A 13,172-nucleotide genomic window follows, 5' to 3' on the forward strand; every position below is an offset into this window, starting at 1 on the left:
TCAGAATTTTTCGAGTAACGGTGTGCGAGTGGTGAGGCCCCAAAGTTCACGCAATGCGTTCCGGATGGGGCAAAAAGTGCACGTTTGTGCACGTTGCGCAAAAACGTGCACGCCAATCGCTAATAAAAGTCATACCAATTGATTCCCGATTAAGTCGCACGTTTCTACGTTTTTACTTTTCGCGTTTTCTCAAAGCTGTGGGACTAGTTACGCGCCAAAGTTTATACGGAAGAATATGGAATAATAAATAAATAAATAATAAGCCTGAGCAATAGTATGAGTGCCTCGTGCTGCGCACGAGGCACTCCTCCTCCATTGAGCTTGCGCATCTCAATGGAGGAGGAGTGCCACGTGGCGCAGCCGTGGCACTAATAATAAGCCTGAGCAATAGTATGAGTGCCTCGTGCTGCGCACGAGGCACTCCTCCTCCATTGAGCTTGCGCATCTCAATGGAGGAGGAGTGCCACGTGGCGCAGCCGTGGCACTAACTAGACAAAATTCCCGGGAAATTTTGAAGTGCCACGGACTACTGCCGGATGATCGCGGGATGCACCCATGAAGGTCAAGGACTCGATACTTGGTCATTTGACACCACCCATGACTCTCTATGTCAAACCATTCAAAAGATATTGGACTATAACGTATCGGCCAATCAGAAGAAGGGGCGGGGCTAATTTGCACCAATGAGGGTCAGGGACTCGATACTTAGTCATTTGACACCACCCATGTGTCTGTATGTCAAACCATTCAAAAGATATTGGACTTTAACGTATCGGCCAATCAGAAGAAGGGGCGGGGCTAATTTGCACCAATGAGGGTCAGGGACTCGATACTTAGTCATTTGACACCACCCATGTCTCTGTATGTCAAACCATTCAAAAGATATTGGACTATAACGTATCGGGCAATCAGAAGAAGGGGCGGGGCTAATTTGCACCAATGAGGGTCAGGGACTCGATACTTAGTCATTTGACACCACCCATGTCTCTGTATGTCAAACCATTCAAAAGATATTGGACTATAACGTATCGGCCAATCAGAAGAAGGGGCGTGGCTAATTTGCACCAATGAGGGTCAGGGACTCGATACTTAGTCATTTGACACCACCCATGTCTCTGTATTTCAAACCATTCAAAAGATATTGGACTTTAACGTATCAGCCAATCAGAAGAAGGGGCGGGGCTAATTTGCACCAATGAGGGTCAGGGGCTCGATACTTAGTCATTTGACACCACCCATGTCTCTGTATGTCAAACCATTCAAAAGATATTGGACTTTAACGTATCAGCCAATCAGAAGAAGGGGCGGGGCTAATTTGCACCAATGAGGGTCAGGGGCTCGATACTTAGTCATTTGATACCACCCGTGACACTCTATGTCAAACCATTCAAAAGATATTGGACTATAACGTATCGGCCAATCAGAAGAAGGGGCGGGGCTAATATGTATATATAATATACAAATGTAAATATTTATATGTATAATAATAATAATAATATACATATATATCCCATGAACCTGTCCCCAGCAGGACTGGGGATCATGTAAGGTCAGGGTTCAGATTCCTCCATTATCCAAGGTAAAGTATTATGAAGTCTGCATTGAGTGGGTCATGTGACTAGTTCTGGGTCACATGACCCGGAAGTATGGTAGTGTATATTGTATTGGAATGACTCAGCTAGTTCTTCGGATTTGACAAGCCTCAAATAACTTCACCTTGTAATCAAACTGTAGCTCCTAGCAGAAAAACAAAGACATCGTGAGAGAGACAGAACCCGGAAGATTCTGACAATCTTAATTTCATTCAGATATTCCTTAAAATGTGTTAGTAACGGCAATTCGAAAACAAAAATGAGATTTTTTTGAAGAAAATTTTTTTTAACATTGCAGTGAATGGAGAAGGAGACAGGAATTGGCATGGCTCTTAGTCTCCCCGTTTAAATTTTGTGCACACCACGCCTGTCAAAGTCACATTTTAAGAATACCAAAATGTATGTCTACATTCTGACCAAAAATTATCTGTTTACCTTTTACGGTTTGGCCGTGACCTTAAGTTACAAATAAAAATTATGATCATTTTTTCAAGGTTCTGCTCACTCTGATCAATTAAAACCTCCACTCTAGATTTGACAAAGAGTGATTTTCAGTCCTCGCTTGAGGGCTCATATCTTGAAAAGTGTACATTTTAGGAAAAAACAGTCCGGGGTTTAGAGAGAGAAGAGAAGTTTTCCTCCGTTTTGAAGTTTGAATGACGTTTCTACGTGCAAGTATGAGAAAGATACGTGACTCAGAAAAAAGGTGATTTTTTTTTTTTTTTAACCTTCACCGGACATTTCACACCCACAGTGTGAAATGCTGCCCCATACAAATACATGGGAAAATCTTCCCCATTAGTTTGGAAATTTGGAAATGTTTTTGCACTTCGTGCAAAAACTATTCGTGCCATCGTTCTGAAAATCCACAAGACTGTAGTTAAATTCAGGGCCTACAACTTTCTAAATCGGTTCAGAATTTTTCGAGTAACGGTGTGCGAGTGGTGAGGCCCCAAAGTTCACGCAATGCGTTCCGGATGGGGCAAAAAGCGCACGTTTGTGCACGTTGCGCAAAAACGTGCACGCCAATCGCTTATAAAAGTCATACCAATCGATTCCCGATTAAGTCGCACGTTTCTACGTTTTTACTTTTCGCGTTTTCTCAAAGCTCTGGGACTAGTTACGCGCCGAAGTTTATACGGAAGAATATGGAATAAATAAATAAACTAGACCAAAATTCCCGGGAAATTTTGAAGTGCCACGGACTACTGCCGGATGATCGCGGGATGCACCCATGAGGGTCAGGGACTCGATACTTAGTCATTTGACACCACCCATGTCTCTGTATGTCAAACCATTCAAAAGATATTGGACTTTAACGTATCAGCCAATCAGAAGAAGGGGCGTGGCTAATTTGCACCAATGAGGGTCAGGGACTCGATACTTAGTCATTTGACACCACCCATGTCTCTGTATGTCAAACCATTCAAAAGATATTGGACTTTAACGTATCAGCCAATCAGAAGAAGGGGCGTGGCTAATTTGCACCAATGAGGGTCAGGGACTCGATACTTAGTCATTTGACACCACCCTTTACTCTCTATGTCAAACCATTCAAAAGATATTGGACTATAATGTATCGGCCAATCAGAAGAAGGGGCGGGGCTAATTTGCACCAATGAGGGTCAGGGACTCGATACTTAGTCATTTGACACCACCCATTACTCTCTATGTCAAACCATTCAAAAGATATTGGACTATAACGTATCGGCCAATCAGAAGAAGGGGCGGGGCTAATTTGCACCAATGAGGGTCAGGGACTCGATACTTAGTCATTTGACACCACCCATTACTCTCTATGTCAAACCATTCAAAAGATATTGGACTATAACGTATCGGCCAATCAGAAGAAGGGGCGGGGCTAATTTGCACCAATGAGGGTCAGGGACTCGATACTTAGTCATTTGACACCACCCATTACTCTGTATGTCAAACCATTCAAAAGATATTGGATAATAACGTATCGGCCAATCAGAAGAAGGGGCGGGGCTAATTTGTATATATAATATACAAATGTAAATATTTATATGTATAATAATAATAATATACATATATATCCAATGAACCTGTTCCCAGCAGGACTGGGGATCATGTAAGGTCAAAAGGTCAGGGTTCAGATTCCTCCATTTTCCAGGTTATATTACATGAAGTCTGTAATGACTGTGTCATGTGACCAGGTCTGGGTCAGTCTAATCAGCACAGCTGTGCTCTGGTTGTTAGGGGCAACAAGAACCTGATACAGAGGGAGCGGGAATGACAGCTAGATTTTCGGTTGTGACAAAACTCAAATCACTCCACTTTGCGGTCAAACCGTAGCTCTTAGCAGAAATATGAAAACATCGTGAGAGACAGAGAACCCAGAACATTCTGTCAATCTTATTTTCATTCAGATATTCCTTAAAATGTGTTAGTAACGGCAATTCGAAAACAAAAATGAGATTTTTTTTAAGAAAATGTTTTTTAACATGGGAGTCAATGAACAGCGAGACAGGAATTGGCGCGTCTGTTGGGCCCCCCGTTAAAATTTTGTGCACACCACGCCTGTCAAAGTCACATTTTATAAATCACAACACCTATGTCTATATTCTGACAAAAAATGATCTGTCTACCTTTTACGGTTTGCCCGTGAGCTCGAGTTACAAATAAAAATTATGATAATTTTTTTAACGTTTCCACACTCTAATGAATTAGAACCGCACTGTAGATTTGACAAAAAAGTGATTTCCAGTCCTCGCTTGAGCGCTCATATCTTGAAAAGTGTACATTTTAGCAAAAAACAGTCCGGGGTTTGGAGAGAGAAGAGAAATTTTCCTCCGTTTTGAAGTTTGAATGACGTTTCTACGTCCAAGTGTGAGAAAGATACGTGACTCGGAAAAAAGGTGAATTTTGTCTTTTTTTTCTCAACATTTTCCCATCCGCTTATAATGGCGCCATTGAAATGCATGGGAAAATCTTCCCCATTAGTTTGGAAATTTGGAAATGTTTTTGCACTTCGTGCAAAAACTATTCGTGCCATCGTTCTGAAAATCCACAGGACTGTAGTTAAATTCAGGGCCTACAACTTTCTAAATCGGTTCAGAATTTTTCGAGTAACGGTGTGCGAGTGGTGAGGCCCCAAAGTTCACGCAATGCGTTCCGGATGGGGCAAAAAGCGCACGTTTGTGCACGTTGCGCAAAAACGTGCACGCCAATTGCTTATAAAAGTCATACCCATCGATTCCCGATTAAGGCGCACGTTTCTACGTTTTTACTTTTCGCGTTTTCTCAAAGCTGTGGGACTAGTTACGCGCCGAAGTTTTTACGGAAGAATATATAATAAATAACTAGACCAAAATTCCCGGGAAATTTTGAAGTGCCACGGACTACTGCCGGATGATCGCGGGATGCACCCATGAGGGTCAGGGACTCGATACTTAGTCATTTGACACCACCCATGTCTCTGTATGTCAAACCATTCAAAAGATATTGGACTTTAACGTATCAGCCAATCAGAAGAAGGGGCGTGGCTAATTTGCACCAATGAGGGTCAGGGACTCGATACTTAGTCATTTGACACCACCCATGTCTCTGTATGTCAAACCATTCAAAAGATATTGGACTTTAACGTATCAGCCAATCAGAAGAAGGGGCGTGGCTAATTTGCACCAATGAGGGTCAGGGACTCGATACTTAGTCATTTGACACCACCCTTTACTCTCTATGTCAAACCATTCAAAAGATATTGGACTATAATGTATCGGCCAATCAGAAGAAGGGGCGGGGCTAATTTGCACCAATGAGGGTCAGGGACTCGATACTTAGTCATTTGACACCACCCATTACTCTCTATGTCAAACCATTCAAAAGATATTGGACTATAACGTATCGGCCAATCAGAAGAAGGGGCGGGGCTAATTTGCACCAATGAGGGTCAGGGACTCGATACTTAGTCATTTGACACCACCCATTACTCTCTATGTCAAACCATTCAAAAGATATTGGACTATAACGTATCGGCCAATCAGAAGAAGGGGCGGGGCTAATTTGCACCAATGAGGGTCAGGGACTCGATACTTAGTCATTTGACACCACCCATTACTCTGTATGTCAAACCATTCAAAAGATATTGGATAATAACGTATCGGCCAATCAGAAGAAGGGGCGGGGCTAATTTGTATATATAATATACAAATGTAAATATTTATATGTATAATAATAATAATATACATATATATCCAATGAACCTGTTCCCAGCAGGACTGGGGATCATGTAAGGTCAAAAGGTCAGGGTTCAGATTCCTCCATTTTCCAGGTTATATTACATGAAGTCTGTAATGACTGTGTCATGTGACCAGGTCTGGGTCAGTCTAATCAGCACAGCTGTGCTCTGGTTGTTAGGGGCAACAAGAACCTGATACAGAGGGAGCGGGAATGACAGCTAGATTTTCGGTTGTGACAAAACTCAAATCACTCCACTTTGCGGTCAAACCGTAGCTCTTAGCAGAAATATGAAAACATCGTGAGAGACAGAGAACCCAGAACATTCTGTCAATCTTATTTTCATTCAGATATTCCTTAAAATGTGTTAGTAACGGCAATTCGAAAACAAAAATGAGATTTTTTTTAAGAAAATGTTTTTTAACATGGGAGTCAATGAACAGCGAGACAGGAATTGGCGCGTCTGTTGGGCCCCCCGTTAAAATTTTGTGCACACCACGCCTGTCAAAGTCACATTTTATAAATCACAACACCTATGTCTATATTCTGACAAAAAATGATCTGTCTACCTTTTACGGTTTGCCCGTGAGCTCGAGTTACAAATAAAAATTATGATAATTTTTTTAACGTTTCCACACTCTAATGAATTAGAACCGCACTGTAGATTTGACAAAAAAGTGATTTCCAGTCCTCGCTTGAGCGCTCATATCTTGAAAAGTGTACATTTTAGCAAAAAACAGTCCGGGGTTTGGAGAGAGAAGAGAAATTTTCCTCCGTTTTGAAGTTTGAATGACGTTTCTACGTCCAAGTGTGAGAAAGATACGTGACTCGGAAAAAAGGTGAATTTTGTCTTTTTTTTCTCAACATTTTCCCATCCGCTTATAATGGCGCCATTGAAATGCATGGGAAAATCTTCCCCATTAGTTTGGAAATTTGGAAATGTTTTTGCACTTCGTGCAAAAACTATTCGTGCCATCGTTCTGAAAATCCACAGGACTGTAGTTAAATTCAGGGCCTACAACTTTCTAAATCGGTTCAGAATTTTTCGAGTAACGGTGTGCGAGTGGTGAGGCCCCAAAGTTCACGCAATGCGTTCCGGATGGGGCAAAAAGCGCACGTTTGTGCACGTTGCGCAAAAACGTGCACGCCAATTGCTTATAAAAGTCATACCCATCGATTCCCGATTAAGGCGCACGTTTCTACGTTTTTACTTTTCGCGTTTTCTCAAAGCTGTGGGACTAGTTACGCGCCGAAGTTTTTACGGAAGAATATATAATAAACTAGACAAAATTCCCGGGAAATTTTGAAGTGCCACGGACTACTGCCGGATGATCGCGGGATGCACCCATGAAGGTCAAGGACTCGATACTTAGTCATTTGACACCACCCATGACTCTCTATGTCAAACCATTCAAAAGATATTGGACTATAACGTATCGGCCAATCAGAAGAAGGGGCGGGGCTAATTGGCACCAATGAGGGTCAGGGACTCGATACTTAGTCATTTGACACCACCCATGTCTCTGTATGTCAAAGCATTCAAAAGATATTGGACTCTAACGTATCAGCCAATCAGAAGAAGGGGCGTGACTAATTTGCACCAATGAGGGTCAGGGACTCGATACTTGGTCATTTGACACCACCCATGTCTCTGTATGTCAAACCATTCAAAAGATATTGGACTATAATGTATCGGCCAATCAGAAGAAGGGGCGTGGCTAATTTGCACCAATGAGGGTCAGGGACTCCATACTTAGTCATTTGACACCACCCATGTCTCTGTATGTCAAACCATTCAAAAGATATTGGACTTTAACGTATCAGCCAATCAGAAGAAGGGGCGGGGCTAATTTGCACCAATGAGGGTCAGGGACTCGATACTTAGTCATTTGACACCACCCATGTCTCTGTATGTCAAACCATTCAAAAGATATTGGACTTTAACGTATCAGCCAATCAGAAGAAGGGGCGTGGCTAATTTGCACCAATGAGGGTCAGGGACTCGATACTTAGTCATTTGACACCACCCATGTCTCTGTATGTCAAACCATTCAAAAGATATTGGACTATAACGTATCGGCCAATCAGAAGAAGGGGCGTGGCTAATTTGCACCAATGAGGGTCAGGGACTAGATACTTAGTCATTTGACACCACCCATGTCTCTGTATGTCAAACCATTCAAAAGATATTGGACTTTAACGTATCAGCCAATCAGAAGAAGGGGCGGGGCTAATTTGCACCAATGAGGGTCAGGGGCTCGATACTTAGTCATTTGATACCACCCGTGAGTCTCTATGTCAAACCATTCAAAAGATATTGGACTATAACGTATCGGCCAATCAGAAGAAGGGGCGGGGCTAATATGTATATATAATATACAAATGTAAATATTTATATGTATAATAATAATAATATACATATATATCCCATGAACCTGTCCCCAGCAGGACTGGGGATCATGTAAGGTCAAAAGGTCAGGGTTCAGATTCCTCCACTATCCAAGGTAAAGTATTATGAAGTCTGCATTGAGTGGGTCATGTGACTAGTTCTGGGTCACATGACCCGGAAGTATGGTAGTGTATATTGTATTGGAATGACTCAGCTAGTCCTTCGGATTTGACAAGCCTCAAATAACTTCACCTTGTAATCAAACTGTAGCTCCTAGCAGAAAAACAAAGACATCGTGAGAGAGACAGAACCCGGAAGATTCTGACAATCTTAATTTTATTCAGATATTCCTTAAAATGTGTTAGTAACGGCAATTCGAAAACAAAAATGAGATTTTTTTGAAGAAAACTTATTTTAACATTAGAGTCAATGGAGACAGAGGCAGGATTTGGCGTGACTCTTGGCTCCCCCGTTCAAATTTTGTGCACACCACGCCTGTCAAAGTCACATTATTTGAATCTCAAAATCAATGTCTACATTCTGACCAAAGATTATCTTTCTAGCTTTTACGGTTCGGCCGTGAGCTCGAGTTACAAATAAAAATTATGGTCATTTTTTCAAAGTCTCTCGCACTCTGATCAATTAGAACCGCACTGAAGATTTGACAAAAAAGTGATTTCCAGTCCTCGCTTGAGCGCTCATATCTTGAAAAGTGTACATTTTAGGCAAAAACAGTCTGGGGTTTAGAGAGAGAAGAGAAGTTTTCCTCCGTTTTGAAGTTTGAATGACGTTTCTACGTGCAAGTATGAGAAAGATAGGTGAATCAGAAAAAAGGTGATTTTTTTTTTTTTTAACCTCATCCCACACACAGTGTGAAATGCTGCCCCATACAAATACATGGTCCCCATTAGTTTGGAAATTTGGAAATGTTTTTGCACTTCGTGCAAAAACTATTCGTGCCATCGTTCTGAAAATCCACAGGAATGTAGTTAAATTCAGGGCCTACAACTTTCTAAATCGGTTCAGAATTTTTCGAGTAACGGTGTGCGAGTGGTGAGGCCCCAAAGTTGACGCAATGCGTTCCGGATGGGGCAAAAAGTGCACGTTTGTGCACGTTGCGCAAAAACGTGCACGCCAATCGCTAATAAAAGTCATACCAATCGATTCCCGATTGAGGCGCACGTTTCTACGTTTTTACTTTTCGCGTTTTCTCAAAGCTGTGGGACTAGTTACGCGCCGAAGTTTATACGGAAGAATATGGAATAAATAAATAATAATAAGCCTGAGCAATAGTAAGAGTGCCTCGTGCTGCGCACGAGGCACTCCTCCTCCATTGCGAAGCTCAATGGAGGAGGAGTGCCACGTGGCGCAGCCGTGGCACTAATAATAATAAGCCTGAGCAATAGTAAGAGTGCCTCGTGCTGCGCACGAGGCACTCCTCCTCCATTGAGCTTGCGCATCTCAATGGAGGAGGAGTGCCACGTGGCGCAGCCGTGGCACTAACTAGACAAAATTCCCGGGAAATTTTGAAGTGCCACGGACTACTGCCGGATGATCGCGGGATGCACCCATGAAGGTCAAGGACTCGATACTTGGTCATTTGACACCACCCATGACTCTCTATGTCAAACCATTCAAAAGATATTGGACTATAACGTATCGGCCAATCAGAAGAAGGGGCGTGGCTAATTTGCACCAATGAGGGTCAGGGACTCGATACTTAGTCATTTGACACCACCCATGTCTCTGTATGTCAAACCATTCAAAAGATATTGGACTTTAACGTATCGGCCAATCAGAAGAAGGGGCGTGGCTAATTTGCACCAATGAGGGTCAGGGACTCGATACTTGGTCATTTGACACCACCCATGTCTCTGTATGTCAAACCATTCAAAAGATATTGGACTATAACGTATCGGCCAATCAGAAGAAGGGGCGTGGCTAATTTGCACCAATGAGGGTGAGGGACTCCATACTTAGTCATTTGACACCACCCATGTCTCTGTATGTCAAACCATTCAAAAGATATTGGACTTTAACGTATCAGCCAATCAGAAGAAGGGGAGGGGCTAATTTGCACCAATGAGGGTCAGGGACTCGATACTTAGTCATTTGACACCACCCATGTCTCTGTATGTCAAACCATTCAAAAGATATTGGACTTTAACGTATCAGCCAATCAGAAGAAGGGGCGTGGCTAATTTGCACCAATGAGGGTCAGGGACTCGATACTTAGTCATTTGACACCACCCATGTCTCTGTATGTCAAACCATTCAAAAGATATTGGACTATAACGTATCGGCCAATCAGAAGAAGGGGCGGGGCTAATTTGCACCAATGAGGGTCAGGGACTCGATACTTAGTCATTTGACACCACCCATGTCTCTGTATGTCAAACCATTCAAAAGATATTGGACTTTAACGTATCAGCCAATCAGAAGAAGGGGCGGGGCTAATTTGCACCAATGAGTGTCAGGGGCTCGATACTTAGTCATTTGATACCACCCGTGAGTCTCTATGTCAAACCATTCAAAAGATATTGGACTATAACGTATCGGCCAATCAGAAGAAGGGGCGGGGCTAATATGTATATATAATATACAAATGTAAATATTTATATGTATAATAATAATAATATACATATATATCCCATGAACCTGTCCCCAGCAGGACTGGGGATCATGTAAGGTCAAAAGGTCAGGGTTCAGATTCCTCCATTATCCAAGGTAAAGTATTATGAAGTCTGCATTGAGTGGGTCATGTGACTAGTTCTGGGTCACATGACCCGGAAGTATGGTAGTGTATATTGTATTGGAATGACTCAGCTAGTTCTTCGGATTTGACAAGCCTCAAATAACTTCACCTTGTAATCAAACTGTAGCTCCTAGCAGAAAAACAAAGACATCGTGAGAGAGACAGAACCCGGAAGATTCTGACAATCTTAATTTCATTCAGATATTCCTTAAAATGTGTTAGTAACGGCAATTCGAAAACAAAAATGAGATTTTTTTGAAGAAAATTTTTTTTAACATTGCAGTGAATGGAGAAGGAGACAGGAATTGGCATGGCTCTTAGTCTCCCCGTTTAAATTTTGTGCACACCACGCCTGTCAAAGTCACATTTTAAGAATACCAAAATGTATGTCTACATTCTGACCAAAAATTATCTGTTTACCTTTTACGGTTTGGCCGTGACCTTAAGTTACAAATAAAAATTATGATCATTTTTTCAAGGTTCTGCTCACTCTGATCAATTAAAACCTCCACTCTAGATTTGACAAAGAGTGATTTTCAGTCCTCGCTTGAGGGCTCATATCTTGAAAAGTGTACATTTTAGGAAAAAACAGTCCGGGGTTTAGAGAGAGAAGAGAAGTTTTCCTCCGTTTTGAAGTTTGAATGACGTTTCTACGTGCAAGTATGAGAAAGATACGTGACTCAGAAAAAAGGTGATTTTTTTTTTTTTTTAACCTTCACCGGACATTTCACACCCACAGTGTGAAATGCTGCCCCATACAAATACATGGGAAAATCTTCCCCATTAGTTTGGAAATTTGGAAATGTTTTTGCACTTCGTGCAAAAACTATTCGTGCCATCGTTCTGAAAATCCACAAGACTGTAGTTAAATTCAGGGCCTACAACTTTCTAAATCGGTTCAGAATTTTTCGAGTAACGGTGTGCGAGTGGTGAGGCCCCAAAGTTCACGCAATGCGTTCCGGATGGGGCAAAAAGCGCACGTTTGTGCACGTTGCGCAAAAACGTGCACGCCAATCGCTTATAAAAGTCATACCAATCGATTCCCGATTAAGTCGCACGTTTCTACGTTTTTACTTTTCGCGTTTTCTCAAAGCTCTGGGACTAGTTACGCGCCGAAGTTTATACGGAAGAATATGGAATAAATAAATAAATAATAATAAGCCTGAGCAATAGTAAGAGTGCCTCGTGCTGCGCACGAGGCACTCCTCCTCCATTGAGCTTGCGCATCTCAATGGAGGAGGAGTGCCACGTGGCGCAGCCGTGGCACTAACTAGACAAAATTCCCGGGAAATTTTGAAGTGCCACGGACTACTGCCGGATGATCGCGGGATGCACCCATGAAGGTCAAGGACTCGATACTTGGTCATTTGACACCACCCATGACTCTCTATGTCAAACCATTCAAAAGATATTGGACTATAACGTATCGGCCAATCAGAAGAAGGGGCGTGGCTAATTTGCACCAATGAGGGTCAGGGACTCGATACTTAGTCATTTGACACCACCCATGTCTCTGTATGTCAAACCATTCAAAAGATATTGGACTTTAACGTATCGGCCAATCAGAAGAAGGGGCGTGGCTAATTTGCACCAATGAGGGTCAGGGACTCGATACTTGGTCATTTGACACCACCCATGTCTCTGTATGTCAAACCATTCAAAAGATATTGGACTATAACGTATCGGCCAATCAGAAGAAGGGGCGTGGCTAATTTGCACCAATGAGGGTGAGGGACTCCATACTTAGTCATTTGACACCACCCATGTCTCTGTATGTCAAACCATTCAAAAGATATTGGACTTTAACGTATCAGCCAATCAGAAGAAGGGGAGGGGCTAATTTGCACCAATGAGGGTCAGGGACTCGATACTTAGTCATTTGACACCACCCATGTCTCTGTATGTCAAACCATTCAAAAGATATTGGACTTTAACGTATCAGCCAATCAGAAGAAGGGGCGTGGCTAATTTGCACCAATGAGGGTCAGGGACTCGATACTTAGTCATTTGACACCACCCATGTCTCTGTATGTCAAACCATTCAAAAGATATTGGACTATAACGTATCGGCCAATCAGAAGAAGGGGCGGGGCTAATTTGCACCAATGAGGGTCAGGGACTCGATACTTAGTCATTTGACACCACCCATGTCTCTGTATGTCAAACCATTCAAAAGATATTGGACTTTAACGTATCAGCCAATCAGAAGAAGGGGCGGGGCTAATTTGCACCAATGAGT

General features: G+C 42.3%; 1 protein-coding gene across 1 annotated transcript in view; it reads left to right on the forward strand.

The window, feature by feature from the left end:
- cpne2 (copine II) overlaps positions 1 to 13,172 on the forward strand; it is a 313,754-nt gene that overhangs the window by 45,328 nt on the left and 255,254 nt on the right. The gene's annotated exons all lie outside the window — the stretch shown is intronic.

This window comes from Cololabis saira, chromosome 5 (genome assembly GCF_033807715.1).
Source record: "Cololabis saira isolate AMF1-May2022 chromosome 5, fColSai1.1, whole genome shotgun sequence".
In the NCBI taxonomy this organism is placed as follows: Eukaryota; Metazoa; Chordata; class Actinopteri; order Beloniformes; family Belonidae; genus Cololabis; species Cololabis saira.